At 36.6% G+C, this 15,034-nt stretch overlaps 1 long non-coding RNA gene across 1 annotated transcript; it reads left to right on the top strand.

Annotated features, from left to right (window-relative positions):
* The first annotated feature begins 7,371 nt into the window (after positions 1 to 7,371).
* Positions 7,372 to 14,681, top strand: LOC145252416 (uncharacterized). The gene is made up of 2 exons (XR_013863594.1): positions 7,372 to 7,485; positions 13,941 to 14,681. It is a non-coding gene; the product is annotated as an uncharacterized LOC145252416 (long non-coding RNA).
* Positions 14,682 to 15,034: the final 353 nt, after the last annotated feature.

The following is a 15,034-nucleotide window of genomic DNA, read 5'->3' as shown; positions in this document are numbered from 1 at the left end:
GCATGTGTTGAGTAAAATTTCCTAATGATTTATGAAAAAAATACGAAAATTAAGTTGGTTTGAATTAATGTAATTACTCCATTTGTTGAAATAGGTTACTGAGTCTTCAGCAACTTCTCGTTCAATAATTGGCTGAAATGTGGCCAAGTCTCTTCTTTGAATGTTAAGGATAGAATTAAGATTAAAGGTTAGGGTTATTGACTCAGTAATCACACATTATAAGAAAGATGAAATAAAAAATGGGTGATCTATTTTATCATCTCTTGTCACGTGCTCAGCTCCTCTGATTGGTCAAATCAGAAAGGAAGTTAAATGCTTGCACTAATCAGCGTCAGGGTTAGAAATTAAGCATAGATTAAAAATCGTTAACTGCAACTCTTGCTGTGGACGTTTGTAGTACCGCTGTTATAACACTGCTTTACCTGCATTTGCCGAGGACGTTTATATAAAATCGCAAAACAAAGTCTCATTTTAACATTTAAAACACTTCAGTTAGCCATTTTCGTTAACACATAAAGAAAAGGAATTAGGTACATTTGTTGGCTGCCAAAAGTGTATGGGTAGTTTATTTCCGAGTAAATATAGCTGGTGCTTTGGAATCCAGTGGATATGTTGCAGAGGACCCAAGATCACTTGTATAACTAAGAAAGTAGATACAGACGAAAAACGACAAATAGCAAAGAAGAGAAGAATCTCTATCCTGGACAGCATGGAATGACATCACAAGGAGACTAGTGTGGCCGTCTCTCAGGCGTAATAAGATTCCTCAGGTAGATCTTGTTTGTATCAACTTGGCCAAGGGCTGAATTAACAAAAACAGAGGTTGCAGGAAAGGGTGGATCCTGGAACAGTAACTAGAACAGAGGGTCAAACATTGATGGACACTATAACAAGGTGGCAGACGCTGCTAGGCACTGAAACAGATAGCCAGCATCTATAAGCATTAGAACAGGGAGCCTGGTGGCTATAGGTAAAAACTGCTGGAAGAGCTTGGGAAAGAAATAGATGGAGACACTGACATAAATATTGCTGGAAGGAGTTGCTGAAAGTTGCTGGATCATGTGATGTTGGAGTCAGAGTAGCTGAAACCTGCTGGAGCTGTAAAAACTGAAAGCTACAGGAATGAGTCACAGCAGAAACTGAAGAGGAGAGTTGAACGTAATTTGATGAAGCAGGCATCAAGTAGTGAAAGATTAAATTTTAAATCGCACTCTAATAGTTTAAAGGTTGTCATTAAAAAAACGTTGGCTGTTGCTGCAGCTGCTGCTGCTGGCGCTGGTGTCTTCTTCACCTGGGACTAGACAATTAGCTACGCAGCTGACTTTCCCTGCCCCCTTCCCTCAGCTGAAGTGACTTTTCTGGTCGGACATTGCTTTACTCATTGAGACAAAACGTTACTACAGCCTGGGTCACAATCAGTTGTTTTGGTCTAGTGTGAAAAAGAGGACATGCAATGCCAAAGTGCATAAGTGATTCAAGGCAGTTACAGAATTTGTATCTTTTTTACTACAGAATGTAACAGGAGCAGCCAGTAAATTTCCATCATGATTCTTTCAAGTATTACCAACATGTTTTAATGCCTCTGCTTCTGAAAAAGCCTGTTTGAATTATGCGATGTTTGTAAACAAATAACGCACAATGTGGCAGATAAAGGCTGGAGAGAGATTGGGGATTAGTGGCAGAGGATATGTTCAAAAGACTGGACTAGGAAAAGTGTTCCGTGAGTAGGGGATAAAAAGAGTTCATATTGTTGCTTCCTGAGGGAAGAGAGACAAAAGGTAAAATTGTTATCACATGTGACAATATGGTCCTGAACAATTTCATTCACACGATCTCGAACAACTGAACACCTCCAACGATTCAACATGACACGACACAATCCCAAACAGGATGACTTAACACTGTAACGTGATGAAGACTCCAAAGTGCTCACTAGTATGAAAATGTAGTCTTAGTTGGTTCTGATTTTTGAACACCCAAGAAAATTCTGTAGTGCGGCCATGATCGCCTATATAATGACGGAGTTGATGCACGATTTCTGTCATTCCTTCCTTCACTTGTAGTCCGTAGGTAAAAGAACAAAATCAAAAAATAAAAAAAATAGGAGAAAAAATAACAAATAAAAAAACTCAAAGTCTCCAGGGAAATAGTGGAACCGGCATTAGGTTTGCTACCCTTTTTCTGCTTGCTGTCTCCTGAAAGAAATGAACTCAAATAGACTGTGTTTGTTTGATATTTGAGTCACAAATTCCATAGGCAACGAATAAAATAAAACTCCAGCCGTAAATTCTTGTTTTTATAAAGATTAATTATTAAATAAACTCCTGACTACAATATTTACTATTGTTATACAGTAAAGTTAAATAAAAAATATATATGCAACTTTCCTTTGTTTCAACACTGCAGAGATTTACAGTCGCATAAACAGGTCACTCAGAAAAAATACTTTTGCAATGCATGATTGTCCTTTTTGCTTTCTTTCCATCTTCTCTTTCTTTTGGCCAGTGAGTGGAGGTGGTGAAGCATCAATGGAGGGGCTCTCAAATTCAATACATTACAACAACTGATGTCTTTGCTGTTAACACCACCGCCAAACCAGAAGTGACATAGGTTTTAATTAAGGCTAGAAAATCGAAAGGAGAGGATGACTATCAAAAATACCGGCGAAAAAAAGCGACCCCCCCGCTGTAGAAAAGTGCCCAGTTTAAGGTGAAGATATTAATGTTTTTAGCCAATTTTTCGATATTTGTCGTCTGAAAGGTCGAACTTCAAAACAATATCGATCTTGTAAAAATCCATCGCCTCTGTCGAAAGTTTAAGGCAGACATGCAAACATACATACATACATACATTTATATATTAGTAACTAAAAATTTTCGACCCAAACCAATCAAAAAGCTTGCCCCATCTCTGAATACCATTTATGTAAAATTTCAAATGTTCAGACCATAAATTATCCGAGTAATTTGGTAGAGACCGCAGAGGTCAATTTTTTAAAAAACTTTGACCCCTATTATGACACCTTAACATTTATTGTTTTGGGCCCAAATCAAGTTATTAAGTTAGATCCATGTCCAAGGAACCTATATCTAAAATTTCAAATGTTTAGACCAAAAACTGTCGGAGGAGTTTGGTAGAGTTCTCAAAGGTCAAATCGTTGAACTTTGACCCCTTAACAGCGAAATTTCTGGCCAAAAACCGATCACAAAGATTTTCCCAAATCTCAGTACCCTGTATATCAAATTTCGAGTCTGTAGACTTAAAATTGAGAGAGTTATTGCGTAGGAAAATGTACACACACAGATACACAGACAGACAGACATTTTCATTTTTATAGATATACTAGCAGTTCCGCCCGGCTTTGCTCGGATCCTATGTACTGTTCATAAGGTTATGTGCATATGTATATATTAGAAATTGTGAATATGTAAAGGAATGCATTTCTGTATAACAGTCTTCCTTAACATCCATAGAGAAAAGACAGACAGACATTTTCATTTTTATAGATATACTAGCAGTTCCGCCCGGCTTTGCTCGGATCCTATGTACTGTTCATAAGGTTATGTGCATATGTATATATTAGAAATTGTGAATATGTAAAGGAATGCATTTCTGTATAACAGTCTTCCTTAACATCCATAGAGAAAAGACAGACAGACATTTTCACTTTTGTAGATATATAGACAGATAGATAGATAGATTGGATGCAATATATAATAATGATTTAAAAAGTATTAAAAAAAAGACTCATGCGCCACCACCGAGAATTGAAACAAAAACGTTCAGTTCACAATTTATTTTGCCTCTGCTGTCAATGACTGGGCTATGAAAACATGTTTACTGCAAGGCTAAAAATTAAAACATGAACCAATAACTACTACGTTATGCATTCGTAATGCCGGCGTTCAACCTTCACCTGGCAAATTTAATTTTTTTCAATTTTCACACTTTTGCATCGATTTTTTTCCGGGCTAAACCCCAAATATAAAGTTTTGCATGGATTCAAATACCTTATATATGAAGTTCCATATCTATAGGCCAAAAACTCTAGGAGGAGTTTGGTAGGCAAAATTTGTTAAACAAAAATATATACATATACATAAATATATATGGAAACAATTTTGTGTTTACTATAAACTTTTTACGCAAATATTATGCAAGGATAAATCATGTAGAATATCTGCATGGATATAATTACATGTAATACTTAAGTAAAGATGATTATCCCATTAGAAAATGGAAGCAACTAATAGGGAATTAATTAAATGAATGTTTAAAAGAATATGCAAATTAGCTGGATCTTTTGCTAGTGCATGCAATTCCAAAACCCACATATAAGAAAATTGTATTTTCTGTTTAAATAAATAGAAAGGAGGGGTTTTTAATACGAATGTCAATACACACAAAAGAAAAACAAATTTATAGGAGTATAGCTAGATAGATTATCAATATTATGATTAGATATTATTATCATCAATATTATGATTAGATATTATTATCAATATTATGATTAGATATTATTATCAATATTATGATTAGATATTATTATAATCGATATTATGATTAGATATCATTATCATCAATGTTATGATTAGATATCATTATCAATATTATGATTAGATATCATTATCAATATTATGATTAGATATTATTATCAATACCTAAATACACTCAGCTGAAGTTGTTTTTCCTTATTTTGGTTTGAATCACGAACCAAACAAACGGTCCAGCAAGGCAATCAGGAATTGTCCGGGATTGTTCACATAATAAAAGCTCTAACTCGTCTCTATTTTAACCGTTATTGATGTAATTTTTGACTATCACAGATGATTGGGTCACAACATAACACGTTACAAGAACACCTTCAGCAGAAACTTTCCAAATGACTTGTATCAGTTTGTTATAGCTCTTCGACGATCTCATTTTCACCATACATAAGCCCGACTAAGACATTGGCATACAATTCTTGAGCACTTCTGCACATGGTTCCTTCTAGTTTGCCTGTAAGCATTATTTTTCAACATCGTACTCTTTCGATTGTCTTTCCAGTGGAAGAGAGCAGTACACATGCAATTCAGGCTAAGAATAATAAAAAGCCAACACAATGTGGCAAAAGCCGTCCTCGAAGAGAGTGCAGCGCAAAAGGAAAATCATGCACGAAATGCAACAAAAAGGACATTTTGCCACATAAGATGGAAGATAAGAAACAAGTAAAAGAATGACACAGTCACAATTGCATAAACACAGGAGAATCCACATGGCGACACAAAATCAAAAAAATGCTAGTGGTTCGAGTGAAGATATATATTACACACTAATCAGAAGTTACCATCAACTACTACAGAGGTGTATGCCAAGTTAAAAATTGCCAAAAGACAAATGCAGATAGATGTCAATGCTAAAGTTCTATGTGCAACCTTTTGCCAAAGGAAGTATATAATAAACTGCATAGAGTACTACTCAAAGTGATGACAATAAGGTTAATTGCTTTTGGTGGAACAATAATTGGTCAAGAAGGAACCTGTCGGCTAGGAGTAAGATTCATCAACAGATTTCATGTGGTAAATTCAAAAGGGTGAATTTTGATAGGGCTACAGTTATCATGGGAGTTAAAGTTAGTGACCCTAAAGAGCTGTAAAATCAATCGCTACAGTTATCATGGGATTTAAAGTTAGTGACCCTAAACAGCTGTAAAATCAATCGCTACAGTTATCATGGGATTTAAAGTTAGTGACCCTAAACAGCTGTAAAATCAATCGCTACAGTTATCATGGGATTTAAAGTTAGTGACCCTAAACAGCTGTAAAATCAATCGCTACAGTTATCATGGGATTTAAAGTTAGTGACCCTAAACAGCTGTAAAATCAATCGCTACAGTTATCATGGGATTTAAAGTTAGTGACCCTAAACAGCTGTAAAATCAATCGCTACAGTTATCATGGGATTTAAAGTTAGTGACCCTAAACAGCTGTAAAATCAATCGCTACAGTTATCATGGGATTTAAAGTTAGTGACCCTAAACAGCTGTAAAATCAATCGCTACAGTTACAAAAAAATCATCAGGTGCAGACAAACAACTTATCTATAGCAGAATTGCTCAGTGGTTAACAAATACAGACACGGCAAAAATATAACATTCCTTCCTAAGATATTGTCTTCACATTACCCAAAATATAACGGATTTGCCGAGAGGATCATCAGAATATGCAAGGCAATACTGTTGGAGGCCAAAGAAACTGGACAAGACAGTTATCTAGCGATGATGACCTACAGAGCCACATCAATGACTGTGAACATCAACTTTCCAACAGAATTGCTCAATAACCAACAAATACGGACATCACAAGTATCCAAGCAGCAACTTGGTGAAGAACAGACAAGAACAGACAAGAACAGCAGAACAAGGAGAGACCAAAGAACTGTTATGACAAGCAGCTTAACAGGCAACACTCATCTCTACACGTGGGGCAGAAAGTCTACATCCAGCATGAGAAGACAAATCTATGGGATCCTGAGATCATTCAACATTCTGCTGTGGCACCGAGATCATACATAGTTGAGTGTGAAAGTGGTAACATCTGCCGAAGGAATAGATAATCTATCGGAACAGGTAAAAGAAACTTGATACCTGAAGGTAGATCTGACCAACCACACACATCTGAAAAAATTGCATCACAAACAGAATTGCACATCAGGTCATTACCAGACCTTAGCCAGAGGAGGAGGAGGCCTGAGGGCCAGGCATCACCTACACAGAAAAGCAACCGATCACAGTATCACACACCAGTGGATCCTGTAGATCTACCTCCAAGCCAAGAAGATTCCGAAGATATATAAAGGCCCCACAGAGACTGGATCTATAAAGTTCCCCACACTCTTAGACAAATAGCCTCTATATTCTACCATTACTGCTATATTTTTTTATGCAATAAATAATTTTTTTAATCATGAAACCCACACGTGATGGAAGTTAGCATGCAACTGATGCACGAACATAAGCTAACCCCTCATCCACTTGTGGAACCCTTCATACATCTGTACTATGATGATTAGTTGGGTTGACGAGCCATATGAGTAAGAAATATTGTTTTTTTTGTTTGGTTTTTTTTTTTTTTTTGAAAGGCGACTTGAAAGTGCAATTTCGTAATAACAAAAAATGCAATAAATAAATAAAAATAAAATCAATAAATAAACATAAAAATAAAATAAATAAAAAATAAAATAAAATTTAGTCAAGTAATTAGATGAGTTCACTCAGTTGAAGAAGGGGGATATTTTGGTAGTTATGTCCCTTGTTTGGAAGTAGAGAAGAGTTATTGCCCTTAGTTTTTCTTGATTTTCTTGTAATTGCATTTCATAAATAAATCATGCGATTGATCAATTCTTGTCTTATCCATTCATTATCGCAACCATCGTATCCAATAAACTCTAGGCCACCGAGAGGAAGAAGGCCTGTTAACTGAAAAATGCCTGCAGGCAATGTAGGTAAGATTTGTCAAACTGTTACTCTTGATATTTATGGGGGCATTTTTAAAAAGAGAATTAAACCATGTTTAAAAGAAAAGAAAGGAACCCAATTCGATTAATAATGAAACTGAACTTTATTCAATATAACATATAAATATTATCTATGTAAAATTATGTAATTTTCTAGCAATATACAATATATTACTGATAAAACTGAATTATGAATTTAACAAACAATTACAGAAACATATAAAACACAAACAATTCTTGACTTTCTGGACAAGATCAGAGTGTAGTATCTGTTCTGATGCTACACTTCACCTTTTCTATCGGTGGAGGAGAAATCCTTCATGACTGAGACAATTTTAATTTTTGTTCCTATCCAGAGTGCCCCTTATTGGGGAGCTGGATTTTTCCCCACTAGATTATATGTTGAAATAATACAGAAATTATATTTAAAGTTTTGGTTTTCTGTTCTTCTATGTCGATTTTTTCCCATGTTTTTCAGTAAAAATGTGCAGCATATTTTCATCAGTTACATGGTTAGGAATCCTAAACTCCACCATAGTTTTCATTTTCATATCAGGGCAGAATACATGAATACAAAAATGAAGTTCACATAACTATAGAAATGATCTTACCATGATGTGAACATTGGTTAAAAACTAAGAAAATTTAGTAAACATCTACAATATTAAATCAGGGTGATCGTGAATTTGGGAGGGGACATTATTATTATTATTATTTCACTCACTACGAGTTATCTCACAGGCCATCATCAGTGATCGCTCACTGGCAGTAACCTGTAGTGTTCTCTGGAGACCGATTGACAACAAGTCTCCCCAGATTTCCAGTGTTCTCCACCTCTTGACCACTCGTGCAGATGATTGCACGTTATCACAACAGCCGTTTGCCATTGATTTCTTGTTGGCATCAGCGATTGGTGTTTGATTGATAAAATGCCCCCCCCCAAATCAGCGATTGGGTTTGAATGACAAAATGCCCCCCCCCCCCAAGATACCAGATTTGAACTGCACACTTACAGTGGAGATCTGGCTAGTACTCTCCCACATCGGTCTTTCCATCATCCTTGACCCTTCACAACTAGTTGATGTGCTAAAATATTGAATTCATCGATCGTTTTGGTTGAATAAAATAAAAAATAAAAACTCTCGCAAAAAATGCTTTTCACTTTAAAATATTTGAAAATACTCAATGAAAAGTTTTATTTATTATTAACCGAAAAATATTCTCATATAAAAAATTTTTTGTTTGTTTTGCAGTTTAAAAAAATAAATAAAATGAAATATTCGATTTTCTTCGATAGACATGTAAGAAAATTTCAAAAACCGGTTCACTTACTGTTATAATTTGTTGGATTAAAATTATCCCAATGTGCAATTATATAATTATCCAAATGGAGAATTGTTTTTTGTCTTTAGAAAAAAAAAAATTACATGCGCGTTTGAATAACCTTCATAAAATTACCACAAGGGGCAACATAATAATTTTTTATGGCTATTAGCATAATCACGTGGTTGAACATAAACTTTAAGCACCATATACCTACATGTTGATCTGGTAATGACATCACGCTGTCATGTTCATCGGACTTTACTCTCGGTAGCCTCGAGCAGACACGTTGATGTTTTGCGTCCTTCTGTTTTGTTATGAGACAGTGCTTATATGAACTGCATATGTGTGTTTGGAAAGTTGTGCATGCATACTTTGCTGAGTGTTGTGTTTAGCAATTTATGAAAGTTTCTCGTTGCATCTGCCCCTATACTACGAGGTGCTGATGATATTTTGTGAGTATTGTTTCCGCAAGAATCGACTGTGGAAGAATTTTTTTTTTAAAGAGAGAAAGAGAAACCTGTGTGTTTGAGTTTTTTGCGATTAGTTGAAAGAAACTGCACATTTTACTGTTTGTCCACTCAAAAGTCAGTAGTAAAAATTGTTCAACTTAATCGTAATTTAATTCTTACGAACACTAAAAAACAATTGCAATAATTGTAAAAATTACACTCTTTCTCTCTTTGCTGTTCCCTTCACTCCCCAAAGCGAAGAAGTTTTCACATAGACTTTAACTCCAAATATTTTCCAACCAAGAAAAAAAGTAACACATTTTTTAAATTTTTTTTATTACATTTTCACCCCAAACAAGGCAAATTGCCACTTTGGTGTAGGGGGCTACTATCAGGGGCAACAACTACTGGGGTACTATATAGGGATTTGGGCAGCAAGATGTCGGTTCACGTTATATGCAAGTAGTGAACTGGCGTGAAATTAGAAACTCTTATAAAGAAAACAATCAAAAACTAGACTCAAAGAGATAACAGAGTACAAAATAGGCTTTGTGGCTTAGTGGGCGATGCCTTTTTCTCTTCCCTGCAACCTCTCTCCCACAGGAGAGACGTTGCGAGTCTGTCTTTGTTTTATCGTTACTTCCATGGCAAGCGCTCATCTGAGCTCCAATCTCTGGTCCCCCTCGCCAATCTTTCACGAAAAACATCCGTCTAGCTGAAACCACTGTCAAAAATTTTCCCCACTCTTTATCTGTGCCAAAACCAAAACGTAAATTCCATGAACAAAGTTTCTTTCTTACAAGTGCACGCCTGTGGAACTATCTTCTGTTTGCCTGTTTCCTACCTGACTACAACCTTGATGTCTTCAAGTCTAACATAAACAAATTCCTGATGAACTGCCCCCTTAAGTAAGACATTTTATCAAATCTCCAATACTAACGTACTGTACATGCAATAACCCTTATCCCCGAGTGGCTTCCGGGCCTTGATAAGCGATGACTACCTTGTTAAAAAAAAAAAAACAGACATCAGCTGACTTCACCTGAAGGAACCCAAGAACGTTGCTTAACGATCCCCTCATGCTCTTTTGGCCAAGGGAGGCAAGTCACAAAAAAGGGCTCAATTTGCACAAATCTATGCACACACTAATAAGAACAAGGTAAACCAACACACATACACAATGCCACACTGCCAAATACTCACATATGTATATTACTTATACCTGCTTTTTCACACTATAAATCTATTAACCTACACATTTCTATGATTTGTGAGTAAATCAACTTTCTTCAACAAACTTGTGTTTGTATAAATCAGCATTTTCATTATTGAAATCCCCCAGTCGTACAACATAGGAGAAATGATTTGAATTGGGACAGGAAAAATGAATTGCTTTGAGGAAGGAACGAACAACGCGTTTACTTGAATTAAACGAACAGGAATTTATTTTGTGAAGAAACAAGTGAAAGAAAAGGGTACAACACGTGTTCATGTCCGCGTTCGTCTCTCGCTGTTTACTGGTGAGAAGGAGAAAGTCTATTGTTGTAGAGAGAGAAAGAAAGAAAGTCAATCCAGTTTGGTGTGCGTCTCTCGCTGTTAGCTGGTAAGGAGGAAAGTCTGTTGTAGTATAGAGAGAGAATGAGAAAAAGTCAATCCAGGCCATGTAGAGAGAAAGCATATAAAATTTACGTATGGTCTGTTAGCTCGTGCCCCCTACATAGTAGCAGGGGACGTGACGCACGCACCTCCCAAAAGGGAGGCGGCTGGTTCGTTGAACCTCTCAACCCGAGAGCTGGTCATAAAAGAAAGAAGCCGGTTATTGCTCTTTGTTTTATACTTGTTTCCGGTGGTCTTTGAACATGTGTGGATTTCCATTGAAAGGAAGTGACGTCGTCCTTGTGTGCGCATGTGTGAGTACATGTGTGTATGTTAGCGTGTGTGTATATACACGTGAATGTGAGTGTATGTACGCGAACGTGAATATATGTACGTGTGTGGACATGCGCACGTATGTTTGTGTGTGCGTATGTATATGACAAGTAATATAGCTTGAGATGTGAACGCATGTTTTTGTGTGAGACTAGAAAAGGCTCCCACAATACTCTTCTTCCTAGAAAAAAAAAAAACTGCAGTGTATATTTTTTTTTTTTTTAATGTCTCGGCAATTGACTTTTCGTCCTGTTTTTTTTTTTTGCTGTTGGTGTGGTTTAAAAAAAAACGGCAAAAACGGAGTGTGTTCGTAAAAAAAAGTATTTACTTACGCGTGGAAAAGCGTTTACTCTTTTTTTTAGGCTGACATTTGTTTGTTTGGTTTTTTGTTGTGTGCTGACATGTGCAACGAGTTGCTTGGGCAGTGAAGTGAATTGTTCGTTTGGAAGGAAAATTTTTTTGTTTCGTGTTGACGTTGTGTGTCAAGTTGACAGTGTCTTCGCATGTGAGTCTGCGGTAGTGTGTGTACATTGTCTGTACAGGCGTTTGTTGTGCATTCGTTCGTATTGAACGGGTTTTCAGTTGCCATTGTCTTTGCATGTGAGTCTGCGGTAGTGTGTGTACATTGTATGTACAGGCGTTTGTTGTGCATTTGTTCGTTTTGAACGAGTTTCCAGTTGCCGGTGTCAACAAAACTTCCAGTTGTGAGTTTATCCGTGTGCGTGGTGCATCTCAACTCATTGTTAATTCAGCTTCTTCTTATGTGTTCATAGGAATCTCCTGTAATTTGTTGTTGTATCTGCTGTGTGGGAGAGAATTGCATAGGCTATGCTATGTGAATTTGCTCCTCACGTTTGTTGCAGTGTAATGTCAGGAAACCGTGAAAAATGTTTGTCGAGCTCGAATTTTTCTTTTAAATTCGGTATGAAGTCGAGAGCTCCGTGTTTATTTTTCTGCCGAGTCTGACGAGGGGTTTCATCATTGTAGTTCGTTGAGTTTTTTGTCTGTAGAAGTTCACTTGTTTTTCTTTGTTGAAAAGTTCGCTTTTTTTTTTTATCAAACAAAACGCGCGTCCCGCTCAAAACAATTCCTTTAAAAAAAAGTAGGGTCACCATGTGTGTTCGTTTCACGTCAATCAGGCGCCAGTTTGTTAGTTTTAACTAAACAAAAAATATATGAATAAACACAATTGCCCAATTACGTTTACACATTTATTATACACTGACAAGCATTTAAACGACAACAAAACACAATACAATAGCGACAGTTCGATAAGACTCACCGACTGGTGGAAAAAGTTCTTAGTGATCACCTCGTGGTGGAAAAAGGTTCTCCTCTTCTTGAGAGGGAAAGGCAACACGTCTGCCCGTGACCAAAAGGAAAAGACAACAAGCGTTAGAACAGGGGCAGATTACTCCTCCCCGGTGTCCTCTAATTTTTAGTCCCCTACATAACTTTTATATTCTTATCTCTTGGATAGAAATGTGTTGTTATATAATTTTGTTTTCTCTTTTTGTTGCATCTACAAAACTCTATTCATGTTTTAGTTAGCACTTGCTATCTGATGACTTTTCTATTCTCTTAATATTACATTTTATTTCCATATTATATTCATACATGTTCTTCATTTTCTTTCTTTATTAAAACAATAACATTTATAAACATTTTCTATTAAATTTTGCCGTTGTTTTAGCCCAACCCCCAAAATGCTATTATTATTTCAAGATGGAGAGTGACCAGGATGAAGCCTTCGATGCAGAAAAACCTCCTTAGCTAACTTCCCTAAGTTTGAACGAAGATATTCACCTTACAACAGATGCCTCTAATGCTGAAGCGGGAGCTGTGGTAGAACAGGAGTTTAATAACCAATGCAAACCACTTGCATTCTTCTCCACTGTCATATCGCATATCCCTCCATATTTACATGAATAAACCGGAAACCGGCAGGGGCAGCGACAGCAACAATAATGGTGACGTTAAGACGTCGATACAACGAAAATGAACACAATAAATACACACAACAACTTCAAATACCATTTCTTTAGATACACACATCATTAGAATCTCGCACCTCACTTCAACAAAGAAAACCATGGGAGAAAACTGCACAGCAAAAAAAAAGCCAAAATACAAAACACAAACATTGCAGTAAACGCAACTCCCACAGCATATAAACATGAATATATATTTCACGGAGCACTGCAACCATGCAACACTGACTAAATTACATTCAGAATTTTATTAGCTTCAAATCGATATAACACATGCATACATACACCAAGCAGACGGTTCACCAACCCCTCGCTAGCGATACCAGCTACTAAGGATCGCCGCACATGCTAAGCCACATTCCTGCATGATCGCCCCTCATCCAGCCAGACCAAAACTTAGATCGCCGCTGAGTTCATCTCAACTCCCGACTAACTTTCTTACCGATACGCCACCCTCGCCGCTGCCAGCATCAAGATCATCCTGGTGTGCCAGATAGTTCGTTTCATGATTGTTTAAACTTTAAATAAACGTTTAAACTTAATCCTTTGTTTGTCTCCTTCTTGCTTTCCATACACTCATTTTGTATATAACACTACTAAACTATCACTAGCTCAGTTCAGATATAGTACCATTTCAAAAGAACTTTTGGCTATATATCTCACCATAAAACACTTACGGCATCTACTGAAAAACTGAAATTTCACAATTTTTTAATGCTCCTGCTACTTTTCTAACTCCTCCTTCCAGCAGTACCTGCTCTAGCAGTTCCAGCTCGATATTCCGGTGCCCTTCAACATCCTGGCTCCCTGTTTCATTATCCTTTAATGTCTCATCTTCCTGTTCCAGAACCTATCAACGTCCAGCTTCCTATTCCAGTGTCAGGGCCTGTTTACGGACTAACCTGAGACACCTTGAAGTGAATAGTATCAGTAAGTAAAGAATTGCCTTTTAGAAAGGTTTTATTAACTGTAAAATACACGTACGCTCTTGAAAGGATCGAGCGGGAAAATGAAACAGAGGGCGCTTTTATTATGAATGTCAATCCCAAGGGGGATAACTCTTAACAACAAATTAAATCATAACATTTTCCCCGTCCTAAAGTATTCAAGTAACAAATTTTTTTTTTTTTTTTTTTTTTTTTTTTTTTACAATCACATAAGAATCATTTTATTTACAAATAACATATGAACCCAAACTGCAGTTTTTTCAGTATTTAGTCACAAAATCCTTATATTTACTAGGGAATTGTCGAACTCGGGACGACCTCCGCACAGATTGGCAGGAATGCTGATTTTCAGTATTATTTTTTAGTGAAATCTGATTTTCTTCAAGATCAGACGATTGATTTTTGTCTTCCTCATGACCAATGTTTTCATTAGTAGAAGGTTCAAATAAAGTCTCTGAAGTAGTAGGATTATTATTAGAGTTTTCTTCATTTGATGAGTTTGGAGCTAAGTCTCGAACGTTGACAGTGGTTTCAGTACCAGAAGGTAGTTGAACATAAGCGTAGTGGGGGTTGACATCTATTAGGGTGGCAGGCGTTACAGGAGGGTCATGTTTACTTGTTTTAGTGTGGTTTCTAATATATATTGGGCCTGGTTTAACCCAAGAAGGAATTGAAATTCCGGAAGCAGATTTACGACTATATTTAAAAAGTCTATCATGGGGAGTCATATTAGTGGCAGTACAAAGTAATGATCTAATTGAATGAAGTGCGTCCGGTAGTATGTCTTCCCAATAAGGTAGTTTCATTTGATTAGAATGTAATGTTGTTTGAATGGCCTTCCATAAGGTACCGTTGAGTTTTTCAATCTGTCCATTACCTTCAGGATGATACCTAC

This window comes from Euprymna scolopes, chromosome 29, assembly GCF_053919585.1.
Source record: "Euprymna scolopes isolate OS-2025 chromosome 29, ASM5391958v1, whole genome shotgun sequence".
In the NCBI taxonomy this organism is placed as follows: Eukaryota; Metazoa; Mollusca; class Cephalopoda; order Sepiida; family Sepiolidae; genus Euprymna; species Euprymna scolopes.
The sequence above is the reverse complement of the archived record's forward strand: the minus strand, read 5'-3'. Positions and strand labels throughout refer to the sequence as shown.